The sequence below is a fragment of the Pogona vitticeps genome, chromosome 2, assembly GCF_051106095.1.
Source record: "Pogona vitticeps strain Pit_001003342236 chromosome 2, PviZW2.1, whole genome shotgun sequence".
NCBI lineage: Eukaryota > Metazoa > Chordata > Lepidosauria > Squamata > Agamidae > Pogona > Pogona vitticeps.
The window spans coordinates 46,336,897-46,364,107 of NC_135784.1; the positions used below are offsets into that span (position 1 = coordinate 46,336,897).

General features: G+C 37.7%; 1 protein-coding gene across 11 annotated transcripts in view; it reads right to left on the bottom strand.

The window, feature by feature from the left end:
• FOXP1 (forkhead box P1) overlaps window positions 1-27,211 on the bottom strand; it is a 689,964-nt gene that overhangs the window by 452,911 nt on the left and 209,842 nt on the right. For 10 of the 11 annotated variants that reach the window (XM_078385126.1, XM_020791061.3, XM_078385121.1 and 7 more), the window contains one exon: window positions 21,881-21,931. The exons of the other annotated variant lie outside the window; for it this stretch is intronic. The gene's annotated coding sequence lies outside the window, so the exon portion shown is untranslated. The remainder of the gene's footprint in view (window positions 1-21,880; window positions 21,932-27,211) is intronic. 11 annotated transcript variants of the gene reach the window in all.

A 27,211-nucleotide genomic window follows, 5' to 3' on the forward strand; every position in this document is an offset into this window, starting at 1 on the left:
TCTACACGTCTTACAGATACAAATGGGTAGCTGCTCTCTACAGTGCACATTACTGCTACACATTCTTCCTTCAACATCTAAAGTATAAAGTGTATGGGCTGAACATATGCAGAACAATTAATTTATATACTAACATTTCTACCTCTCTGTTATCATCTTATCTCATAAATATAACTTGTATTAATTTAAACATATTTCCTGAATATGTTTAGTGATTCTATAGATGTTAACCCAGTGGAGTCTAGCAAAACAAAACTACCGTTCTTGAACTGACAGACCAAAAATGCCAGAGGACTTAATGGGAAGTCTCACTTAAGAGTTTATTGGAAGGCTGCGTTACTTTCTTGCATGTGATCTGCTTCTAATTCTAACTGCTGAATTCTGATTCTAGAGGTAAGTAATAACAAAAACCATTTAGTGTTTGGGAAACTACATTCTAAAGAAAACGTAAGGTCATCTCAAAGTAACAAATCAAGAGGATATATCATTTAGTTCAATAAATGTGTCCATTCACCACTAGGAAGATTATGATGAATGTTACTTACCTGGAAATAAATCCCTACTGAAATCAATGTGATTTACTGCGTTCCATACGAAAACAGAACTGACCAGCTAAATTATTATCACAGCAAATATGTATTTACCTACTGTCTAAGAGAGTAAAAAACAAACTTCTAATGGGCAACAACATGAATATTTCATTTTTAAAGAATGGAGACAAAATCCTCCTTGACACATAAATGTATGAATAGATTAAAAACACTAAACAATTTAAAAAAAACCTATTTAAGAAAAGTAGTTGTTGAAATCTGGGGGGAAAGCATATTTTAAGGATTATTAATTTTTTTAAAAAAATGCATTCTACCGAAAGGGCATAAAATGAAAACATATATTACATACTAAATACAGCTATAAAAGGTTGGCATTTTTCTTCTTCTTTCTTTATTATTATTATTATTATTATTATTTTTTAAGAATTCCAAATCTGTTTCCTTAAATCAAGGAAATGTGGAAAAAGGCCATCCTGCCAGTGGAAACATTCAAAAGCAAAAAGCTCACGCTGTGGTTTCTTGCCGAGGCAGCAAACTTTTCTAAAAGGGAAGTTACTGCCAACTCAAATACTGTTTGCTTTCACACCCAAGAACAAACTGTGTGTATGGTGAAGGCTTCCTGAGGGCTCAGTGCAGCTGGACCATGCTGAATAAAAGGTAACTAATGTCACAGCTACTGTAAACTTGTTCTCATTTTTCTATCAGCAAGTAAGCATCAATGGAAACAAGACTATTATTGTAAGAGCCCTCCCTTTCAACACAAAGAAACAAGAATATCTGTCTGACAGACTCTGAGCCAGTCCTTTTTGCTGAAACAAAGTTTAAAAGAAACACAACCAAGGGCTCTGATCAGAACCTATTCCCCTTCATAAGTTTAGCTGCAGAGACAAGTCAAGCTGTGATACAGCATCTCAATGCAAGGGTACCAGGGTTACTTTTCTAAACAGGAAATGCAAAGGGCACTGCAACTTTAACAAATTAAAGCTAGAGAACGTTGCCAAAACAAACATAATTACTGGGAGGATTCGGCTCTGTGAAAGAATTGGCTCAGTCTCCCATTACTACAATTTTATATGGCACAATCCATTTCAGCTAAAATAACAAGTTCTTTACTCATTTAAGTAATTAAGCTAAAGCAAATGGGGCTCACTAACGTAAGTAGAAAAGCAACTGCAATACGTATTTTGTGTCTGTAAGAATGAACAGTACTTAGTGAAAGAAAATACTATCTTCTAAAAAATACTAGAAGCTGATGAAAAATTCTAAAAAAAAATACAGATGCAGTGTATATATAATAGAAAACTTCAGATCAAAAGTAAAATTAGGATATTCAATGTTATCAAACAGAATTTTGGTTTGCTATAAAAGAAGGATTTTGATATCATTTTGTAATAGTAATCCAACATAGTAGTTGCTTCATCTACCAATTCCTCCAAAATCAATAGTTAAGTTATTCTGAAATACAATGCAGGCAGAACTGAATGAAAGAGCCCTATATCTAAGGAGGAGGGGGGAATCTTAAATGTTATCAAATCCTGTCTTCCCTTTTCTAGCCAGCTGGCACTATCAGAATCAAATGCAGTTAATCACTTTAAGGAAGATTTCTTTTCAAAGTAGAAAATCATACTGTTTATTCCAAAACTCCTACTCAGTACTATTTTTTTTCAGTGTACTAGTGCCTAGCACAACATACTAAAATGGCATGAGACATAAATATATGTTTATGAAGGAAACCACAAATGTGCAGCAATAAGGAATTCTAATCTGCATCTTACTATCCCAGATATATGCTCAAACAAGGCTTTATTACATTTACAGTACTACTGTACCTAGTCTGGTTGCATATGCTCAAAATACAGCCTTGACTTGTTAGCAGCCTACTGGCTTCCAGGTGATATTAAAAATTGTCTTTAAAGTTACAGTTTACATAACCAGATTAAAGCACATCAAACTAAGTGTTTAGAAGCAATCATCTCTTCTTCTGAATCATAAAGAGCAGTGGGGAAATCCCTATGATTCCCTAAAGACTGAAATTATTCAGAAACATTTTTTTTCAAAAAATTAATAGCTCTGTAATGACTGGTGGCCTTTTTTCCATTTCTTTCATTACTTCCTACCTTGTCTGGTTGCTGGTGAAAACCAACCAGGAAGCCACAGCCACACACTTCAGCCTCTTGCTTCCTCAGGCCACAATTCTCCAACGTTAGCTTGCTGCCAATGTCCTTGCGAGCCAACGGAAAACAGGCCACAAGGTTCAAGTTAACTGCAGAGTGTTACTACGCTGAACATCTGGTCATGAATGAATGGATTGCCCACTAACACTCTGCATTGGGAAGCTGATGAAAAATTCAACATTTTCCTTGTTGGCACAGTTGTTTTGGAGAATTCTCTAGAGCTTCCTGAATTATATGAAGAAAATTTCACTGCAGCAATCTATATCTGTGAGAACAGCTGGTGTTGAAAGGGATCTGCTGCTCTCTGTGTGCTGGGGGACCTCATGTTGGATCATGATACTTTCGCTGCATTTGTCCTTGAAAACTTAGCCCTACCTTTGTCGTAACTGTTAAACAAAGTGACAGCGGTGCTTCTTTACAATTGCCTTCAGCACCATAGGACAGAAAAATAAATATCAGAAGAAGAAAAAAAAATGCTGTACAGCTGATAAGTCAATCAGCTTAATATGCTTTCCTATGTGGGATAATCTCATTTGCTCAGCAGAATTAAAATAAAAAAATCTTTATGATAAGTGGAATATATCATGATATAACACTCAAACAAGATGTTGTTTTTTTCTCAGCAACCCTCCCTGCCACCTAGAAATCTTCATCATCTAAGTGCAAATCTCTCTCAATATTACAGAGTCAAGATTAGAACACTGGAGCATTTTGCTGAACAGAACATCTTGAACATGATCAGTATCTATATTAGATGGTATGCTTTTTTTCAGTCAAATTGCTCCAAATCTTTCAAACAATAGCATTGTTAATTTCAGCAGGAAAAAAACAGCCCACAGAAATGTACAATTTTTTTTAAAAAAAATTACCTTCTTGATAGAATAATAACAATAGGCCATATACTGCTCTCTTTCTCTCCCCCTTTTTTAAAGGAAGTGGTAAACTTAAGTCATGCTAAATTTAGGCTATTATCTATGCAGCATAAATTTCACTTCTGTGTATAAATGCTAACTTGCATATTTCTCCATGGTAACTAAACTATGATTAAAACAACAGCGAAATCAGCCTTCAAAACCACCTGTTTAACTAAGAACAATCTAATTTACAAAAATACTTAAACTTCAGACATGTCTTGGGAATCTACATCACGTTTTTCTCAGTTGAAAGCCTTCTTTTCTATGATCATATAATTGTAAAACACTTGGCTTTGGTTGGTAATCATTCTTCTTTTAAAATCATGTAATTTTTCCACAGATTGTTCAGCCTAACACAAGTGGTATTTGAGATTATAAAGAATAAGACTCTAATAACCCCTTCTAAAAAGGAAGTTATTTGCTTCTTTGAAAAGATTAATTTACGTAGAAAGTATCTTTTTTACAAAATGGCACAAATGAAAGAAATGAAGGGGGAAACCCTGAAAGTAAATTTCCCATTAGATATGGTAAGACACCTTCAAAACTCATCTTTCTCTTAAAGTATCTTTGCAATTTACTAATGAAGAATTTGACTGTTTTTATAGGTCAAATTAAAGAAATAATTAGGATACAGCCAAGGATATCAAAAAAGAAGGCCCAAGCACTACCTTCTCATTTAATTATAAACCATAAAAGTATATTTAAAGAGGAATTATTCTAATCAAAGAATTGCATACACTATCTAAATGCTGGCAATGATTTAGAAGAAATATCATGTGTGGTATTAAAGGCCCATTAATCACATTCATGTTACACAGGTCAAAATGGATCATGTAAAATGTTAACTAAAATTTAAAAACAGATTCTGTACTCACTTCCACATTATATTACATTCTGAGAGGAACTGTGCAATATTCAAATAATGTTAAGTATTAATCCCGTTTATTTATACCTTTCAATTATTTACCTTTCCTATGAGTTGGTCAGGACAATGTGCTTAGTTTTGTCATAACCCAGTGAGGTTGGTAAGGTGTGGTGACTGGCCCAGGTCACGCAGTGAGCCATTTAGCAAATATCTTGGCCCCTGTCTTCTTTCCTTTTTTAAAAGCACACAGACATGTTTATGTATTTACCTTTTCAGACACCTCCAATTTCATCACAAGGAACTGGTGTGGTATATTTGACCAGATATGTAATTTTAAACTTTTATGATGGATATGTTATGCTATGTTATGTGCTGTCAAGTTGCATCCAGCTTATAGGGACCATAACACACATTTTTCAAGAGAAATGAGATATTTAGAGTTTCCCTGGATGAGCAGGGACTACAAACACACTAGGTACAATGTTGAGTATAACATGCACAAAAACTTGTGTTGGTATCATGTATTACTTTGCATGACAGATTACAGAATAAGGCTTCAAATAAAGTGCAAGCATAAAAGGACTTATACATTAAAACTCATATACATTCCTGCAGTGGTTTCTGTATTTTCTAGAGTAGGCATAACTTCCTTCAAAAGCATTACAGCTTGGTTTGAGCCAATGACACAGTGGCAATCCCCCCACTTCAAGATACTGCAGGAAAGAAACCATGTAGATCAATGATTATTTTTCCTATGGATTTTTAGAACAATTGCATGTATTTCTGCTGGCTAAGTTAACCTAATCATCATTCGAATTAAATTCTCCTGAGTCTAGTACAAAAGTCAGCAATGCCAGATCAAATAGGTTTTATTGCTACTTTTTCTATAACTTTAAGAATATCAACTATATAGATATATGTATACATACGTTACATTGCTAGAGAATTTTTACTGTAAGACACTCCACCTATGTTAGTGGCATTACTCATTAGTAAGAAATTGAAACACATATTTACACACTGCATCCACTACTTTTTAAGTATTTTTTTTTAAAAATCCATACATTGCTGTCCATCATCTTGAGTAACCTTGCAGAAGTTGTTCTTCCTAACATTTCGCCAGTCTCTGCGGCCAGCATCTTCAGAGGACAGCAAAACAGAAAAACCAGAGTGCTGTCCTCTGAAGATGCCGGCCACAGAAACGTTAGGAAGAACAACCTTCAGAACACGGCCAAAGAGCCTGAAAAATCCACAACAACCATATAAACAGTGTTTTTTTTTTCCATTTACTTTCTGAACAGCCCCATCACCAGGACATTACACCACATGCATGCATTAAACCAGGACATTAAACCATGTCCCAATATGTTCTTTTACCATGTTTGTCCCTGCCACACAACATTTAATTAGCAGAGTTCTCTGATACATCTTTCTCTCTAACTAATTTCACCTCTTACTATAGAATCAGTCCAATGTTCCTTGAGGTTCTAAAGGAATAAAAAAAAGTTCCTAGGCTTAAAATCTCTTAAACTGAATGTAATAAAAATCAACACTGTATCAAATATATCTGCTACCTAATTATGTTTTCAAACCAAATTCAAATGTATTTTGGGTGGTTTCCTTCTAGTGGCAGGACACAATTTATATGGTAGATTCGAAATTAATGGGAGTAATGCAAAAGCATTATAGTATGCATAGGTTCCATGCATTCCTAACAGTGAAAGTAGAAAGAAATATTCTCATAGATAGTGCCTTTAACCATTCCATAATCTCTTGTAACTGACATAAGCACATTCAGAAATCAATCACTTGGGAAGCAGATGTAACCCTGTTACACTAATTAAACTTTGTTTTGCATCAGAGTCTTGGATTTGCTGTGTGTGTACAGTATGTAAATTATACAAATTACAAGAAAAGTTGATTAGCGTAATTCAAATCTCAGTGCAGTTACTAAATTTAACAATGAATACAAATTATACTCAATCAGTTCATTGCTAAAGGGTAGCAATACAGCCACCAGATTCCAAGAACCCTGAGCTAAAACTTGAAGTGTGATAAATGATGGCCTATTCCCAAAAGAATTTGAAGGTAGATTAAGGAAAATTATTTTCATCTTGATTTTTGAAAGTCTTTACAACTTCCAAGTGAAATACAGGGGTTTCTTTAAAAAAGTTTTACAAGGAACTACTTTGTACCCCAGATATACACTTCAGTTCTAATACCTTCTTTTAAAAGTATTTGCTAGTCCATCCATAGATATGGGCAGCATTTGTATGAAATCAAATAAACAATCTTTTATTTTAAAAAATTATCCATGTGGGAATATTATCTTTTGCACTTTATCAAAGCTAGTGTACTGAACAGAAAAAACTATCAGGCAAAATCCAAAGAAACAAAGCAAAACAAGACAAAACATGTGGCACCTTAAAGATGAACTATCATATTTTAATGTAAGCTTGCATGGACACTTCATCTGACATATGGAAACATAATGAAATATCAGTTCCACAAGTAAAACATTCTAAATAATCTTGGATGTACGATATATTTACATGCAATCATTTATGGCCTATGTTGTTTTAGGGTACTGTTGTAAACATTCATTCAGGAGACAGAAATGGGCTTGGTAGTTATGAAGAAAATAACCACTGCAGTAGATGACAGCAGAAGTACTACATTTGGTAATGACTTAAGAAACCTAGGCTTATATTCAGTTCATTTATATGGGTGTCTACCATGTATATAAATTTTATCTTAGCTATTTCTCCCTGTCTGTCTTTCAAATCTTCCACAGAGTGACCTGGTAGACTGAAATGGTTGGAGACAGGTTTCTGTGTGTTGTGGTTTCGGATATCGGATTTGTGACTATTGACCCATTTCCGTAGAGATTGTCCTGTTTGTCCTATGTAGAGTGCAGATGGGCATTGTTGGCAAAAGATGACATAGATCACATTAGCTGAGGAGAGCATGTGAAAGTGTCTCTGATATGATGTGTGGCACTATTAGGTACTCTAATCATGTTGCCAGAATAGAAAAGAAGTCACAGACAAAACTGATATAAGTACCATGGCCACAAATGTTCACCTGTTTTATACAAAAATTTACTATCCCAACTCTGTTGAATGTGGAACCTTTGATCTCCGTTTGCCTTTTAAAGCTCTTCCCGATCTCCCTTTTCGCTCCTGTAAAAGTGTCTTACAATGTTTGGAAGCTGTTTTAGACAGACTATCCAATGGTTTTCAATGGAGAAAACAAAAAATTACCATAAATTAACGAAGTGTCAGAACAACACCAAAATCAGTTTGCTTAGGTTTCAGGAGGTGGGCTAACCATTGCAATCATTTAAAACAGCTTCCAAACATTGTGAGACACTTTTACAGGAGCGAAAAAGGACTTCGCAAAACCATTGAAATGTATTGAGTCGGCTTCAATACATTCCAATGAAGGAAACATTGTTTTACACAGCGATGTTTCCTATGGAGATTTTCACTCAGCGATGGCAATCCGTTCCAATTGGAACGGATTAACCGGTTTTCAATGCATTCCTATGGGAAATGGTGTTTCACAGAACGATGTTTCACACAACGTTGATTTTTTTGGAACCAATTAACATCGTTGTGTGAGGCACCACTGTATATTGAAATGAGAACTCTATCTACAAGGCAGAAAAGAGTAAACAGAATAACTTAAAATCTTGATATGGTAATAGGTATAGATTGGATATCAGTATGTTATTGTCTCCCCTCCTCCTCATTAATTCCAGTTCCCTTTTTCCCTTTTGTCACCCCTTATGTTAAAAAAAAAATTGGAAAAAAGGAAAGAAAATACATTCAAGTTGCACTGACTGCTGAAATGCTATTGTTATTGTTAATATTATTATTATCATTCTATACCACTCTCACTATTGCCAGCTCCACAGCATCATAGAATACTTTAGGTCATGAGAGGAAAATATATTTATCATAGCTGAATAAATGACAACAATGTTGTGCTTGTTGTTGTTATAAATGCCACTAATACTACTAGGACTACCATTATCATTATGATCATTATTAACAGTATAATATGCTCTTCTTGATCTTCCTCCTCCTCTGTCATATTTTCATACTACTGAATTTGAATGTAAGTCTGTAAGCAACTATAAAAACAAGCGAATTGTTTCCATGTTCCTATAAGCACCTGTGCCCTTCACACCAAGAGCTACTGCCTGTAATGTTCAGATATTTTATTCCTATTTCATATCACTCAATTAAGTCTTTCTGTATAAAAAAAAGCTTTTAACAACCACATCTGGTCTTTAATAAATCACTGCACTTTGTCTTCCTGCCAAAACTTATCCTTTATCTAACTTACATCTTCACGAGAAGATAGGAAATCACACATTATGGTAGTGACAAACAATTGTAATTATGTCATTAGTAGCCATTTAGACTACGAAGGTTCTCAAAAAGGAAATATAATGAACAATAAGAAATATAGGATAATACATTGATCACAGTTCTAATCCGCTTTTTACTTCACAAGTGTAAAAAGCTGGCATAATTCACAGGCACAGCAGGCAGTAATAGTATACCACTTTATGAACTATGCAGCTATTTTATTCCCTATCTACTTAAAAGTTTTTTTAAAAGGCTTTTAATAGCTTGATTTAAACATAAAAGTTATTTATGATGCTTCGTTGATTATAATATTTACTCCTTGTACTTTCAATAGAAGTGATTCTTTCTGAGAAACGAATGCAACCTCTTAGGGAAGAACAGTTCTACCATTAATATGTGCAGAAGAAAGGTCAAAATAGCCAAAGAGTCCAGGAATGCCTTCTGTAGTAAAGTCAGAAGAAAAATAGGACAAATGTAACTGATGGTTCATAGTTCTCTTCTGAAATAATTTCTGCCTAGAACTATGACGCCCAACATAGCCTAAGGGCCAATTTACACAGAATACCCTAAAGATAGCAACTGTGAAACCATAATTGCATGGCAAAACTTTTGTATCACCCAAGACGTACATAGGCATGGTCCACAGCCAATCCTGAAATCACTGCTATGTACTCCCTGTTCTTCTTTTCACTTTTACTGTCTGAACTCCCATGGTAACAGGGATTCTTGGGGCTGAATCCAACTTACTCTTACACATCTGTTCCTGAACAATCATATGTTGTCCTCAAAGCTGATCAAGTATATGACAATTAACTGCATGAATTGAACCTAAACAAGTCCCACAGTTTTTGTTTGCTTGTTTTGCAAGCCATGACAATTATTTGTTACACAACCATTTTTTGTTACACAAGTATTTTGAAGTCATGGCTGAGCAAGAGAACCTTTCTACAGTTAGTTTAACTGTTTTAAAAGACATTACAATACCTGTTATAAATATGATTTCAAAGTTAAACTCCATATAAATTCACTGACCAGAAATCAGTTTTAACTTATTTATTTATTTATTAGATTTATATGCATATAAATTCACTGACCAGAAATCAATCAATCAATCAATCAATCAATCAATCAATCAATCAATCAATCAATCAATCAATCAATCAATCAATCAATCAATCAATCAATCAATCAATCAATCAATCTATCTATCTATCTATCTATTTAGTTAGTTAGTTAGTTAGTTAGTTAGTTAGTTAGTTAGTTAGTTAGTTAGTTAGTTAGTTAGTTAGTTAGTTAGTTAGTTAGTTAGTTAGTTATATACTGCCCATCTAGAACGTGTCTACTCTGGGCGGTTTACATATAACATGAGAATAAACTAAGGTTAAATCCAAATTAATCACAGAGTCCAAGATGGCAGGGAAAAAAGAAAAGAAGAAAAGAAAAGAATAGAAAAGAAAAGAAAAGAAAAGAAAAGAAAAGAAAAGAAAAGGAGAGATAGGCTAGGTAATGGCTGTAGAGAAGGCCTGCCTGTATAGCCATGTCTTCATGTTATTTTTGAAGGCCCTCAGCAAGGGAGCCAGGTGGATCTCTACAGGTAGGTTGTTCCATAGGTGAGTGGCCACTGCCGAGAAGGCCCGATTTCTAGTTTTTTCCCACCGGGCCTCTCTTGGTGTTAAACCCCTCAGTCGCCTGGCCTGATTGGACAGGTGATACGGGTAGAACTGGCAGAGAGAAGGTACTCTGCCAGGTATCGAGGACCTAAACCGTTAAAGGCTTTGTATGTAATGGTTCTCTGAGAGTACTGAAGGAACTGGCTGAAGAACTCTCAGAACCACTATCCATTATTTTCTTGAAATCATGGGAAATGGGGGAGGTGCCAGAGGATTGGAGGAGGGCCAATGTTGTCCCTATCTTCAAAAAAGGCAAAAAAAAAAAGGGGACCTGGGAACTACAGGCCAGTCAGCCTGACATCAATCCCAGGCAAAATCCTGGAACAAATCGTAAAGTAATCCTCGTGTAAGCACCTAAAAAACAATTCAGTAATAACTAGAAGCCAATAACTAGAACAAATCCTGCCAAACTAATTTGATCTCGTTTTTTGATCAGATAACATCTCTGATAGACAGTACTCTCTATTTAGAAAATCCTGAAAAGAGAGTTGCCATAAATGAGAACTGATTTGACGGCATACAATTAATTATCATAATCTATTTTTCTTTTTTGTGCCTTCAGATTTATTTATTTATTGCATTTATATGCCGCCCATCTAGACATAGTCTACTCTGGGCAGCTCACAGTGGTGCCAAACTCAGAGTACAGTATTCTGCTCCAACAGTGCCAACCAGCTTGCTCTCTTTGTATTTTTGACTCTTAGATGAATATTACTTTACTTTAATTATCTTAATAATGTGAACATCTTACATTTATTTCAATAATAAGAATTGTGTGCGATCAAGTCAATTTTGACTTATGACATCCCTTTTCAGGGCTTTCTACACAGAAAGTACTTAAAAGTGGTTTATCATTCCCTTCTTCTGGGGCGATCTCTGGGACTGTGCAGCTTGACTAAGGCCACAGAGGCTGGCTCTTCTGGGATGCACAATGGGGAACTGAACTCCAAACCTCTGGTTCTAAAGCCAGATATGTATCTAACTCACTGAGCTATCCAGCCAGCTCATTTATTTCAATGGTTTTACTTTAAACCTCAGAATTTTATGTTTCTTCTACAGTATCTTCGAGATACAGTATATTCTAAAGGATTCCACACTGCATTTTTCGCAATAGGTTATAACCTGCCACTGAAAAACCTCTCCTGTGTGTAGTTAAACCTGTACGACATCATTTTCATGGTCACTTTCTTTTGTGTTTACAGAATTTTCAGTACTCCAAACCTAGACAGAGGGCACTAAGCTACTGGTTGACAGGCTCACAATGATGTTTCTATCAAGTATATTATGTTTCTTCTAAAGGACATTATCTACAACCTGCTTGCTGGACTAAAAGTCTAATGATTACTAATATGTTGTCACACAGATTTTCAGGTCAGAAGATCAGCTTTCCATGTTAATTTTTTTCCTCCAAAGAGTATCTGACAGTATTGAACAGATCTACATTCACAGCTTCCTGATTCTCCAATAAATCCATGACGCCATATTTAATCAACAAAGAAACAACACTGGATTCTTGTTAGTACTAAAAGCTATGACATAAATTTACTTGGTTTTTCCATCTTCCAGAGTCAAGAAATAGAAATAAAGTTTTATATTCCTACCCTAAAAAAAGGAAAGCAAATTCTTCCATCAATGAGTGGGTAAAAATGGGAGGGCCTCTGTTAACACAGATTTAAAGTTTTGAAAATGAGCATAATATTTTTTTTCCCTGCAGTATCATCTTCAAACATTATGAAGAAAACCAGAGAGTTCCAGAAAAACATCTACTTCTACTTCATTGACTAAGCAAAAGCATTTGACTGTGTGGACCACAACAAACTATGGCACTCCCATTTAAAGACCACCTTTTCTATCTCCTGAGAAATCTACATGTGGGACAGGAAGCAACAATTAGAACTGGATATGGAACAAATGATTGGTTCAAAATTGGGAAAGGAGTACGACAAGGCTGTATATTGTCTCCCTGCTTATTTAACTTATATGTAGAATACATCATGTGAAAGGCTGAACTGGAGGAATCCCAAGCGGGACTTAGGATGCAGATGATACCATTCTGATGGCAGAAATTGAGGAGGAATTAAAGAACCTCTTAATGAGAGTAAAAGAGGAGAATGCAAAAAATGGTCTGAAGCTCAACATCAAAAAAACTAAGATCATGGCCACTGGCCCCATCACCTCCTAGCAAATAGAAGGAGAAGATATGGAGGCAGTGACAGATTTTACTTTTCATCACTGCAGATGGTGACAGCAGCCACAAAATTAAAAGATGCCTGCTTCTTGGGAGGAAAGCGATGACAAAGCTAGACAACATATTAAAAAGCAGAGACATCACCTTGCCGACAAAGGTCCACATAGTTAAAGCTATTGTTTTTCCAGTAGCAATGTATGGAAGTGAGAGTGGGAACATAAAGAAGGTTGACCGCCAAAGAATTGATGCTTTTGAATTGTGGTGCTGAAGGAGACTCTTGAGAGTCCCCTGGACTGCAAGGAGATCAAACCTATTCATTTTGAAAGAAATCAACCCTGACTGCTCAGTGGAAAGACAGATCCTGAAGCTGAGGCTACAATACTGTACTTTGGTCATCTCATGAGAAGAGAAGACTCCCTGGAAAAGACAAGATGGTTGGACAGTGTCACTGAGGCTACCAGCATGAATCTGACCAAACTCTGGGAGGCAGTGGCAGACAGGAGGTCCTGGCATGCTCTGGTCCATGGGATCACGAAGAGTCAGACACGACTTAATGAGTAAACAACAACATCTTCAAACAAGGCATGAATTTGTCTTCCTTCGTCAGCTAAAAAAAAAAAAAAAAGACTTAAACTTTCCCCGAGCTTGCTAAAATGTTGCAAAGTATACATTCTTCTTTGAGAAACAATGGCAGTGAAATCAATACAAAATAAGAGTAAGATCACCCCTCTGTATCTTTGATTCTAAGGACTTAGTTTAGATGTTCCTGCGAGCAATGCTGACAAAATATTTCCTGTGGTGCTCCTTGCATAAGAGGACACTTTAATATATGCCATTAGATCAATTCCAATTTTCAGCAGTCTATTCCAGCATTTCCTAGATATAGATACACAGGCATGGTTTACCATTCCCTTCTTCTGGGACGTTTTAACTTGCACAAGGTCACAAACGGATTCTTCTTGTAAAATGCATCGTGGGAAATTGAACTCCTCACCTCTGGCTCCAGTCAGGTGCTCTGACACCAAGCTATCCAGAAGCCTATATAAGAATCAATTTTTTAAGTGCTTAGAATGAGAGACTGATGTAATCAACAGGAATTCCAGCACCCTATTCAGATTTTCTGTACAGCTTGGTTCCAACCTGGCACTGCACAGCTGATAAGGACTAAGGGTTTTGCTACCATACTGCTCACATTGCTGCCTAACACTAATTAAGTACACTCAGGGTATCAGTTTGGTGGCCACGGACTACAGGTCTATCCCAGCATGCTATTGTTCAGCCAACTGGTAACAGGGCACATTTTTTTACTATTTCCTTTTTGCAACAGTTTAGGAAGCTGTTGATCCCAAGATGGAAGACTTTTCATTAATTCCTTTGTCATGGTCATACAGTAGTGCTGCAACTTACTACCTTAATCCATTCCAGAATGATAGTCATAACTTGAAATGGTTGTAAGTCGAAGCACCATTTCCCATAGAAATGCATTGGAATGCGATTAATCCATTCCAGCTGGAGAAAAATTACAAAAAAACACAAAAGAAAATACCAAAAACCTGCAGTTCCCATTGGAACATGTCGAGGCCGGGGAAAACAAATCACAAAAAACCAAAAACAAAAAACTATACAAGCCCCATCAGAACATGCTGGGGCTGAAAAACAAACACACCAAAAAAACCCAACAACAACAATGGCAGGGAGCCATTTTGAACAGCGGGCGGCCATTTTGAAAATCCAACGATCAGCTGTTTTGATCGTCGTAAAGCGAAAAATTTCAGTTGGGAGGGCATTCCATAGCCTGGGGGCAGCTGCCAAAAAGGCCCTTTGTCTACAAGCCATCCCTCTTACCTCCTTGAGGGATTGATCTTTCAAAAGGGCCCCCTGGCTAGATCTTAACTGCTGGGTAGGCTCATATGGAAGGAGGCGGTTCTTCAGGTATCCAGGGCCCAAGCCGTTTAGGGCTTTATATGTCAAAACAAGGACTTTGAATTGGGCCCGGGCAGCAACTGGTAGCCAATGGAATTTAAACAGAATGGGCTTGATATGTTCCCTAGCAGCCCCACCACTCACCAGCTGTGCAGCTCGATTCTGGACCAGTTGCAGTCGCCGGACCGTCTTCAAAGGCAGCCCCACGTAGAGCGCATTGCAATAATCTATACAAGATGTTTCCAGTGCGTGTGTAACTGTTATGAGACTCCGCTTGTCCAGGTAGGGTCGTAGCTGGTACAATTTCCACAGCTGAAGGAAGGTGCCCCTGGCCACTGAGTCCACCTGGGCTTCCAGAGTTAGATTGGGGTCCAGGAGCACCCCTAGGCTGTGGACCCTGTCCCTTAGAGGGAGTGTAACCCCATTCAGAGCAGGGAAATGCCCCTCCAACCTGTCCAGTGAAGCACCCACTAACAGCACTTCTGTCTTGTCTGGATTGAGTTTCAATTTATTAACCCTCATCCAGTCCATTATCAGGTCCAGACATGAGTTCAGCACAGAAACCGCCTTGCCTGGATTGGTGGAAAACGAGAGGTAGAGCTGAGTGTCATCAACATATTGCTGACTCTTCAGCCCAAACCTCCTGATGACCTCTCCCAGCAGTTTCATGTAGATGTTAAACAGCATGGGGGACAGTATCGAGCCCTGCGGAACCCCATGACATAAATGCCATGGGGCAGAGCAACTGTCCCCCAGCACCACCCTCTGGACACGGTCAGCCAGGAAGGAGCGGAAATCACCGTAAAACAGTGCCCCCTACTCCCAAACCAGCCAGATTATCCAGAAGGACACCATGGTCAATGGTGTCGAAAGCTGCTGAGAGGTCCAGGAGTATCACCAGGGTCACACTCACCCTGTCTCTCTCCCAGCAAAGGTCATTGTACAGGGCGACCAAGGCAGTCTCCATACCAAAACCCGGCCTGAAACCCCATTGAAATGGATCCAGAAAATCCGTTTCATCCAGCCGTGCCTGGAGTTGCCCGGCCACAACCCGCTCCAACACTTTGGCCAAATAAGGGAGGTTTGCCACTGGTCGGTAGTTAACACCAGCCTTGGGTCCAGGTTAGGCTTTTTAAGGAGTGGTCGAATTACTGCCTGTAATTCTGTACTTACTCAGAAGCAGAAAGGAGCACCTTGAAGTCCGAAGTCTCCTCCAATGCACAGACTCTAACCGTTGGGGCAAAAGAGTTACAAGGAAGCAGCCTCTTCGTTGACCAACAGTTAGTACATTTGAATTCCCCGTCTTTTTCTCCACCTTTTTTTCTGTCATAACCTGAAGCTCCGGTTGCAAGTCAAAGCAAAATTTTGCAGCCGGAGCTGGTCGTAACTCGAAATGGTCGTACAGTGGTGCCTCACTTGACGACGATAATCCGTTCCAGCAAAATCGCTGTAGAACAAAATCGTCGTCAAGCGAAAGTAAAAAGCCCATTGAAATGTATTGAAAACCGCTCAATGCGTTCTAATGGGCAAAATAACTCAGCGGCCAGCGAAGATCCTCTATAGGGCGGCCATTTTTCGGTGCCTGTAAAGCGAAAAATCTACCCTAATCTACCCTTTGAACAGCGGGTGGCCATTTTGAAAACCCGATGATCAGCTGTTTTGATCGTTGTCAAGCAAAAAAATCGATTCCTGAAGCCGGGAACGGATCGTCATCAAGCGGATTCTCCCTATTTAAACATCATTTTGCGATCGCTATTGCGATTGCAAAAACCTCATCGTTAAGTGATTTCGTCGTGGAGCAGGGTAATTGTTAAGCGGGGCGCCACTGTAAGTCATAACATTCGTTAGTCGAGGCACCACTGTACTGCTTTCCCTTTAGATTCAAGTGACCTTTTCCCAAAGCATGGATTGGGAAGTGACCTTTTCCCAAAGCATGGATTGGGAAGTGAGAGTACTAGAACAATCTATCTTAAAGGTTTATGGAATCCAGTGGATTCGAAACGATATTTCAAGGAGCTTCCTGTTGGTATGGTTAGCACTGCTGATGCCCCCTGTTCACGCAGTGGAATTCAGGGACCGTGCAAGTGGCTGATGTGATTGCTTCCAAAGTCTGTCCTGCTGAGCAAAGCTCAGCCAGAGCCTTAGTATATCAGCTAGCTGAGGGCCATAATGCAAATGGTATAAAACTTACATTGATTCTTACTGAAAATTAGCAGTAGCAAATTACAAAGCATAGGCAGTGCCAGTATTAGCAACAGAAAAGGCCTTTGTCACCATAAGGTCCTAACAATGTCATCCAGTAGATAGAACAGAATGTTAAAGAACCTATAGAGGCACTGTGAAATAATTGTGTAATGCTTTGAGAATAACACTGCTCGTATCTTTTAAGACTCAGGAAGCATTATGATTCAAGTCAGTCTATGGAAGTGTCCCATCATGGCTTGTAACCTGCGATGGCCTTCTCCTCCAGAAATCTATCCAATCCCCTTTTAAAGGCACCTGAAAGATGCCATCACCACATCCTGTGGCAAGAAGATCCACCAGAACATGCTGGGTAAAGAAATATTTTGCTTGGTCTATTCTCACAACACTCAATTTGAGTGGATGTCCCCTGGTTCTGGTATTGCGTGAGAGGACAAAGAGCTTCCCTCTATCCACTTTATCCATCCCTTCCATCATTTTATATGTCTCAATCATGCCCCCCCAGGCACCTTTTCTCTAGACAAAAGAGCCCCAAACACTGTAGTCTTTCTTCATAAGGGAGGCGCCCCAGCCCAGTCATCATTTTAGTTGCACTATTTGAACCTTTTCCAGTTCCACTATGTCTTTTTTGAGGTGCAACAACCAGAACTGTATGCAATACTCCAGGTGCGTCCTTACAATTCTGTCCTGCATTGTAAGACTGTATTATCTATTTTCACCATACAATATTTTATTCATATACTGTATTATACATTTTCCCCTGTCCTGCCTTACATAGGTTGTTTCTATGTTAAAAATTTGCCAACACTATAACCCTTTCGAGAAGCTGATTTAATCCATTGATTATTTGGGTTGCCATCTTTAGAAACTTTACTAGTCCAGAAATAAACTTCTCAGCAATTGCTCTTCAGCTTCTAAATTAACTACCATTTCAAATCCACCTAGCCCCTTCCTTGGTGATTCTTATGAAATCACTAAAAACTTTGCTATTTTGGCAGGCTTCCCAAAATATTTTATCTGAGGAGATCACTGTATCTATGAGCCACTATCTTGTTTTAATGGCTACCAACTTATTAATTGTTTTAAATGTATTTAAATCCATAGTCAATTCTGTTTTTCCTCTAATTTCTAGTTAAGTTAGTTATTGTGAGTTATTATTATTTTGTTCTTCCCACTGTTGTAAACCACCCAGAATGGCCTTTGGCCACATGGGCAGTATAGACGTTTAAAAAAATAAAATAAACACATAAATAAAGTATTCCATAAGCATTGTATACTGAATATTTTTATAAAAACTTTACCACACTGGCCCCTTTTCATTTTCTATACCTTTTCAAGAGATCCCCAATTTAGAATTTACATTTCAAAGTAGTTGTGGGAGCAAAAACAAAATTTGAGATTAAATGTGGATGAAAGAAATTTATTTACCATGTTCCCAAAGTTGGAACTGTTGGCACATTTACATTGCTGACCCCCTAACAACTATGAATGAGACAGATGCCACCATGCTACCCATGTAGCCAGCGAAGATTAACAATGAAATGCCATCAAGTCTTTCCATTCCTCTCTAGTTTTTTTTTCTTTTTAAATTCACTTCTGAAATTTTTTTAAATGTCATGGATCTGTTAATGACTCTGGAACAGTAGCTAATCTATAAAGTTGTGTTTGGTGTGCTCTAAAGACTACTCAATATTAATCAGAGGTTTACTCTCAATTGAGTAAGAACTGACCAGGTTTCTAAAAATACTGTACAAAGCCATTAAAAGAAACATAATTGTTGACTTTAAATATGCAGGCAAAAAAGTCAGAGTAAATAACAATAATTTACTTAGAATACTGCTCCAGGCAACGTTTTACAGAAACCCAGCATACAATTTTGAAGAAAGTGCTAGCAAATTAATTCTATAGTTTCACCTTTTATGCTCAAGTCACTTATGGAAAGAATAGCATTTTACCACACATTGAGTACAGTACCATACACTGCAGATAAGTTTGAACAGAATGTAATCAATACTATCAATTGGCTTTCGAATTAGATTAAAGTGGAGACAAAAGGATAAATGAACATGTAACTCTAACTCTTAAAGTCCTCACATTCATTTTACAGGATGACTGGCGGTGTCACATTTGGCTTCCAATGGTGCCAGGTGTCTTGAAGAAACACATCAATATCACATTGTAAATATGGTTTATGATGGATTTCTCTTCGACTTTCTGGCTCTCCCCCAAGAGATCCCCTGCTTTTCCTTTGTGGTTGTTCTTTTTCTTTCTTTGCAATTATTGTTACACCAGTTTCCTTGGCCCTTTTCTCCAGAGTACAAGAGGAACAAAGGAATCTAATATAATGTGTTTTCTCTCCTTATAGTACAGAGAACTGGATCAGAATCAGATGAAGGAAGAGTAAAACTCAGTAAAAGAAACGTCAACTATTTAAAATATGCAGATGATTCCCTACTACCAGCAAACAACAGCAGTGACAAAATGAATGCTGAGGATCATAAAAGAAGAACATGCAAAAGTGGAACATGAAGAAGATAAAAAACCTGGCTAGAGAAACATGACTTAACTTTAACAATGATAAGATCCTAATGTTAGGAAAGTGTGAAGGCAGGAGGAGAAGGGGATGACAGAGGATGAGATGGTTGGACAGTGTCATCGAAGCTACCAACATGAATTTGACCAAACTCTGGGAGGCAGTGGAACACAGGAGGGCCTGGTGTGCTCAGGTCCATGGGGTCACGAAGAGTCAGACACAACTAAACGACTAAGAACAACAACAACAATGAAGAAGTTTGCACTGATAAGAGATTTCTTATATCTGGGATAAATTATCAACCCAAATGGAGATGGCAGCCAAGAAATAAAGAAGACTGAGACTTGCAAAAGCAGTTATGAAAGAAAGATACTTAAGGGTGTGTCAATGAAGACCAAGTCCATCCATAGTAGGGTAGTCCTGATTACTGTGTACAGATGTGAAAGCTGGACAGTAAAGAAAGCGGACAGGGGGGAAATGATTATTCAAAATGTGGTGTTGGAGGACAGCTTTATGGATAATGTGTATTGCCAGAAAGAGAAATAAGTGGGTGGTAGATCAAATCAAGTCGTACCTTTCTTGAAGCAGAAATGGCTTAACAACTAGACTGAGACTATCATACCTTTGGCATATAATGGGAAGACAAGACTCACTGGATAAGACACATGGAAGGTTCAAGCCAGCAGGAAAAGCAGAAGACCAAATGTAAGATAGATTTACTCAATAAAGGAAGTCATAGCCTAGAATCCACAAGACCTGAGCAGGGAAACTAATGATGGGACTTTTTAGACACACAGTAAATTGGAAACAACCTGATGGCACCTAAGAAGACAATGAAGTTGCTATAAAGTTCCACTTAGTATTCTGACTTTATATCTGTCACCTTTCACTTTTGCTGCTTGTTTGCCATTAACAATTTCAAGAGTTTCATCAGTGATCAAGGCTTTTCTTTTTTTCCCCCAGTTATAAAGTCAGTCTCACATTCTTCTCCTCCTTAAATTTTAATCTATGGTTCTTCTGATTCATTGCAAATCTGTTCTTACAGAGCTACAAACTTTTCAGGACTGTTGTTTCCGTTATATTCTTGTAATATGCCAGTATTTGGTATTAACAGTTCATGGTGTGTACCACAATCCACCCACAGTCTTATTTTTACAGGCAGAATAGAAGGTCTTCAATTTCCACTTCCAATTGTATACGCTGGTCATTTTGCCTTAAGCATGATTCTCCTTTCAGATAATTTTGCCTGAATCTTCCCCCAAAAAATATCTTGCTGACCTCACAGAATTCTGAGACTTGCTTTCCTGCTTCATTACTGACTCCTGGCCCGAATTATGAATTATCAATTATTATTATTATTATTAACAATATAAAGATTGGTTCTGCTTTCTGTCATATATTAATCAGAAGATTCAGGCTTAGAAGGGCATCTATGAAGCCATTCGAAAAGATCCTTAAGTGTAGAGGTATGTTGTTGGAGAGGAAGGCCAAGATCAACCATATTATGCTATTCCCTGTTAACCCATTAGTGTGCATTCACAGAGGCCACGAAGAAGAACATGGTGTTAGAGATTTTTACGGATTCTAAGAAAAACCAGAAAGCTGAATAAGTGGGTGAACTTTACTAAAATCTGAAATGACTAAGCTGGGCTATTGTTCTTTGGACAAATGCTCAGAAACCAAGACTACCTGGGGGGAAAACAGTAATGCTAGGGAAAGTGGAAATCAGTAGGAAAACCTAACACAAGATAACTGACTTCATAAAGGATAAAGGAAGCCATAGCCTATAGTTTGTAAGACCTGAACAATACTATTAAAGATAAGACTTCCTGGGGCTCATTAATTTATAGAGTCAACATATGTAGACATTAGTCACTGGCACATAACAACAAAAAACATGGGTGGAAAAACATTTGTCCTTTTACATTCTGACCAGTACATTTAGTGTCTCCATGATTGTTTACAATTAAAAATACAAGGTTTGTGTAAATTACTGCACAAAACTCAAAGCATCCCGAAGCACTATTGCCAAATGTTAACAGAATGTCTCCAAATGATCAGCTACCCTTCAGTATCAACTTTTGATAGGTGCCTGAGGACTGCTGTCTCTTAGGGCTCTTTTTAAACTTCTTCTAAAATTCTCAGACTACATCTCTAGAACTGGAAGCCGCATTGCGGGCCACGGTGCAGATCATCTGAAGAGTATTATATGCAATGAAGACTGAAACCTCAAGTTGTGGAAAAGCAAAAATGTGGCCGGCCATGGTCAGAGTGGATTGACTATAGGTGTATCTCCTTTCAGGTAATTCAATTCACTGGGATTCCTCTTAATAAAAATGAAATAATATACTTGTCTGAACCTTTACTGTGTTGTGCCATATGCAACCGATACATGAGTCAGAAATGTCAGTATTTGGCCATGTTCTCATCACAATTGCATCTGATATAATTTAAAAGCAATACTCAACAAAAAGAACAAACCTGACTTTTCTGTCACTGATTGTCACTGTGCCATGTTTCAGGAGAGGTTAGCTGTCAAAAAGAAAATAGGAGAAAACCCCATCAGTTTAAATCCAAATACTGTCCTTAGGAGTGTTTCCTTTAACATGCATATTGAATTGATTAAATCCTATCTATGTTCTTTGGAGTGTACGGGGGGTTTTTTTGCCCCCATTATTTTCATCCTCCTTTTTTAAACAAAGCTACTTCCAAATGTTCTGAGGGCTGGAAATTAATAACCCTTCTAACTTGGATCTCTCCTGGTAGCCGCCACCCCTGGCAAATCGCTATTTGTAGCTTCACCAAAAGACAAATCATGCGTCTAATACAGCGTTTAAGCGACTGAAATAAATTCATCCCTTGCTACCCTATCATCTTGGATGTTATTGTGAAATTTGAACACATATCGCCAAAACCAAAAGAGCCAGGTTCAATTCTGCAATTATCTTTTCTATTTTTACTTCCTAAGATTATCTGCTTAGTTCAGGCCTGGGAAACCTTCGACAGGGCCTACATCCCATAGTCATTCTTATGCAAAGGCTAAATATGCACATAATAGTATTATGTTTACACTCTCTTTCAAGAATTATGAGTGGCTAAATACTACAGGACCCAATACCTCCCTTTCTGGCAGGATTCTGATACAATCCCTCATTAAAGATATCATGTTGTAAACAGCTACCCAAAAAACACAAACCAAAAAATCCATACATTTGAACATTCCCATTATCTGCAATGTACCTTACTAATATTTAAGGTACATTTTTTTAAAAAAAGCACAGTTGCTTAAATGTTCCTGCAAAAATCACATCTCTTGCTAGAATTCAAATACTTTGTTATGTGACTTCTACAGCTGCCTGTGTATATCCCATTCTTCATCCTATCCAAAGATATAAGGGCCTCCTTTGAGGACCTCAGCTTGATCACTGTCCTTTTCTTCTTGTCAGGAAAGGGAGCAGTCAAGCAGCTATCCTCCTTTCTGCTACTGATTCGTTTTCCTACAATTGCATTAGACATTATTAGAATGGCTCCCAGCCGCATGTAGTTAAGAGTCTGACAGTGTTCCCATTACAAAGCCATTTTTCTTATAAAGGGTTTTGCAAATTGGCTATGTTAACAACTACATGAGGAGGACATTTTAATTTATTTTTCATCCCTAAAGAAATTATTTGTCCGTGTGTACGCACGCACACACAAACCAAAGAAACAAACAGACCAAAAGAGACTGTGGAAAGCATATTTAAATCAACCATCTCTGTTTATTTTGAAATAAATGTAATAAGAATAAATGAACCAGGGAGTTTTAAGCACAATTCTCACAAATTATTTTCACACTGTTCTCATACTGTTTAATTCACTTCAACCACATCAAATTTTGAACGGTCCGCATAACTCTGTATGTAAGCCAATATTCTTCCTGAACAGATCACACTGTGGTAAAGTCCTATGAATGAAGTCAAGGTGTCAGCTAGGAATATTAGCCTTCTGAAATACTCAAGCTATTATCACCCACTTGTTTGCTAAAAAATGTTTCTATGGAAAATAATATCTAAATGCAAAATGAAATTATCATCTGGAAAAGTTATTTTTAAATTTCATTTTAATATTGCGACGTTTACCCATGTGGCCCCTCACGTGGCCCCAGGTTGTTTCACTAGCCTGAGGCCCACAACACATCCTCTTCTTTCTGCTGCTACCAGCTGACCTCCGCCAACACCCTTTAATTAGAAAGACTGAGGTCGAAGCTGAGTATAAAGTTGAACAACACAGGTTTATTTATTACAGTTCGCTTAAACAGGTTCTTCGCAGACTTTAATGTATTCATTAGATTAGTAATAACTTATTTCACTCTTAACTCTTAGCTCTCCATAAGCTCACACTCTTAACTTCTAACTATGCCACACTCTCTAACTCCCATAGACAAACTCTTCTTTCAGACTCTCCTCTCTGACTCTCACTCACTGAATTCCCCAAACTCTGATTCACCTCTCCCTTCTAATTCCTCTGGCTCTGCCTCTTAAGAGCTCCCACTGGTACATGCAAATACAGTGGTGCCTCGCTTGATGACGTTAATTCGTTCCAGTGAAACCGCTGTAGAGCGAAAACATCATCAAGCGAAATTTAAAAAGCCCATTGAAACGCATTGAAAACCGTTCAATGCGTTCCAATGGGCTGAATACCTGTTCGTCCAATGAAGATCTTACATAGAGTGGCCATTTTCGGGTGCCTGTTAAATGAAAAATGCCTCCTAAAAACAGCGGGGAGCCATTCTGAGCAGCCGGTGGCCATTTTGAAAACCCAACGATCAGCTGTTTGATCGTCGTAATGCAAAGAATCAGTTCCTGAAGCAGGGAACCAATCATCGCAAAGCGAAAAAACGCCATTAAAACATCATTTTGCGATCGCAATTGCAATCGTAAGAACATCGTGGTGAAGTGGATACGTCGTTATACGGGTTAATCGTTAAGGGGGGCACAACTGTAATCTCCTACATGAGCCAGAGCAGGTTGATTACCACAATTATACCTACCGTGTTTCCCTGAAAATAAGACAGGGTCATATATTAATTTTTGCTGCGAAAAACACATTAAGGCTCATTTTCAGGGGATGGTTTTTTTATGTACAACTATCTAAATTTATTCAAATACATGTCATCTTCTTCTGGTTGGTGCATAATGGTTGAGGGCGGGGTTTCACTTAACGGGGGCTTATTTTTGGAGTAGGGCTTATATTACAAGTATCCTGAAAAGGGCTTATTTTCAGGTTAGCTCTTATTTTTGGAGAAACAGTATATTTCCTTATGGATTGCAGACTACAAGATTTGCTCAGTTTACACGATGTCACTTGTAAGGCTTCCAAATTAAAATTTAACCAATTTTGTGGCTGAATTGAAAATAAAAGAAAGCAATGAGGAAATTCTCTTAGTTTCCCCATCATGGCAGCAGTGACTTTTAATTCATGATGTGTGGCTATTTTTCTGGTTTTTTCATGCTCCCATGAATCTTCTGAACACAAACTGTGTAGCACCAACGACCAAGAAGCTATGGTTTAAAAATCACCAATGCGCAGCAAAAATTTCCCTTTGATGCAAAGCAGTGGTTCCCAACTTTTTTTTCTTTTGTGTACCCCTCGGCAGCTCATTTCCATAAACAGAACCGTTCATATGGGCGGAGGTGACACTAGGAAGGGACTGTCCCCTGTCTCACCTTCAATCCACTTCCTCATTGCTTCTGGTAGCATGCATGAGTGTGTCAGCAAAGGGGTTAAAATCTGTAAGGAATTTTGTCCCATACAAATTGCTGTCAATGGAAAAGGAGCAGGAGATACAAGCTCCTTGGTTAGTCGCAGACCAACAATGGACACCACTTTGGAGTGAAAGCCAATTGGCTGGTGTAGCGTTCTCCATTTATTAATCTATGGTTCTTGTTGTATTATGTAATGGTTTATGAATATTCAAGTTGCTAAGAGGCGGAGTCAAGAGGGATGCTATAAGAGGCGGGGTTAGAGAGTCAGAGGGGAGTTTTAAGTCAGATTAAGAGATAGAGACAATGAGAGAAATGTAAGAGTCAGGCAGGAGAGAAAATCCAGACAGTGTAATAGAGTGTGTAGTTTAGAAAATTCTGAGGAATGATCAGCTACTGAAGATATCAATGAATCAATCTCTGTAATCAATAAACCAAAGTTTTATTTGAAAGAACTTGAAGTGTGGACCTGAATCTTTCTGAAGTAAATGGTGATTTGGAGATCACCTGGTGGCAGCAAGTGTAAAAGGAGAGTGTTTACCTTCATGTGCTCTGGGGCTTGAAGGTCAAGCAAGGGGGCACGAGGGTGGACGTCACAGCTGGGCTCTCACACAATGGGTGGGGAGGGAAGGAAGAAGCTGAGCTGCGACTTCCACTGTTGATGGATGTACAATTTTCCACCATTATCCTTTTTCCCCACATATATACTTCTAAATAGATTGCACATACCCCAGGTTGGGAATCACTGCTGTAAAACAGGACCAGACTGAGAGCTGATTCTACCACGTGGGCAATCATATGATTGTATATGTACAGCATGACAAGGGAGGAGTATTTATCTGAAAGTGCACTTCAGTCATCTCCTCTCTCAAACAACATTCACACATAACGATAAGCAAGTTATCTAGTTTATTGTGATTGTGCAAAAGTCAAATTTTTGTTGTAGCTTTGTGATTATAGCTTTATTGGGACAAACAAACTAGATCCTTAGTTAGGACATCATACCAGGCTAGCATTCCTTCATTTATCATCTCATATAAAGTGGGAAGTGAATGACTGTTGACTATCAGCATGTTTCCATTTCATTTTAAGCAAGGAATTTTGGCTTCTATCAAAACATATCTTCTGGCCAGTTAAGGGAGAAAGGCTGTGACATATAGTTTCCACACAGAATGAAATTCTAATATTCCCTCATACATATTCTGAAGTAGCAAAAGTACATGAGAGAATTTCACTCATTGTGTACCTCCTCAAACCTATGTGCAAGGCAACACATATATGAATCAGTTTTTCAGGACAATTTCGGTTTTGCAGGACAATCTATCAATATGAGCATAACATACATTAATGAACATAATATGTTTTATTAACTGGTTGTACATTTTTAAACTGCATTTTGTATATTTTAGCCATAAATACGTTTTATGACCTGGTCACATTAATAAAATTGATTAACTACCAGACATATTACTAGACTATTTTCAGATGAAACATCTACCCCTCATAGTTCTTATGTTTCTCAAAGCAGCATTTAAAAAAAATTGGCTAAACCCCTATTGCAAGCTGCATTAAAAAATCACTGAACCCCTATTGCACAGTTAACAATATATATATTCTCTCTATATATAAAAATTTATATTACAAATATATTATATATATTAAAAAGAGTAACTTTATTAATGAGTTGTTGTAATTTCAGAGTTATGTGCTGAACTGCGTAACTCAGTATGCAACAGACAATGTCTGTATACATACTTTTGGGCCACTCCAAGAGAATAGCAAACATCTCAGTATTACAAAGAGAAATTTAAAGATTCCCAATAATAAAGTATACCTGTTTGTTTTGGAAAAAAATAAGACAGTATAATATTTAAATTACACTCTTGTCTCTTGACCCCTTCAAAACATACCTCAGTTTCATACACTGCCAGAAGGCAGTTGCCAGTCCTACGCATTAAAATAATATTATTTGCAAGTTTCCCACAATTTCAGTTTTTCATCAGAACCATATGATGGAACAGTAAGTATACAAAGTAATGTATCTGTGCTATAGGAATGTCATATCAAAGTC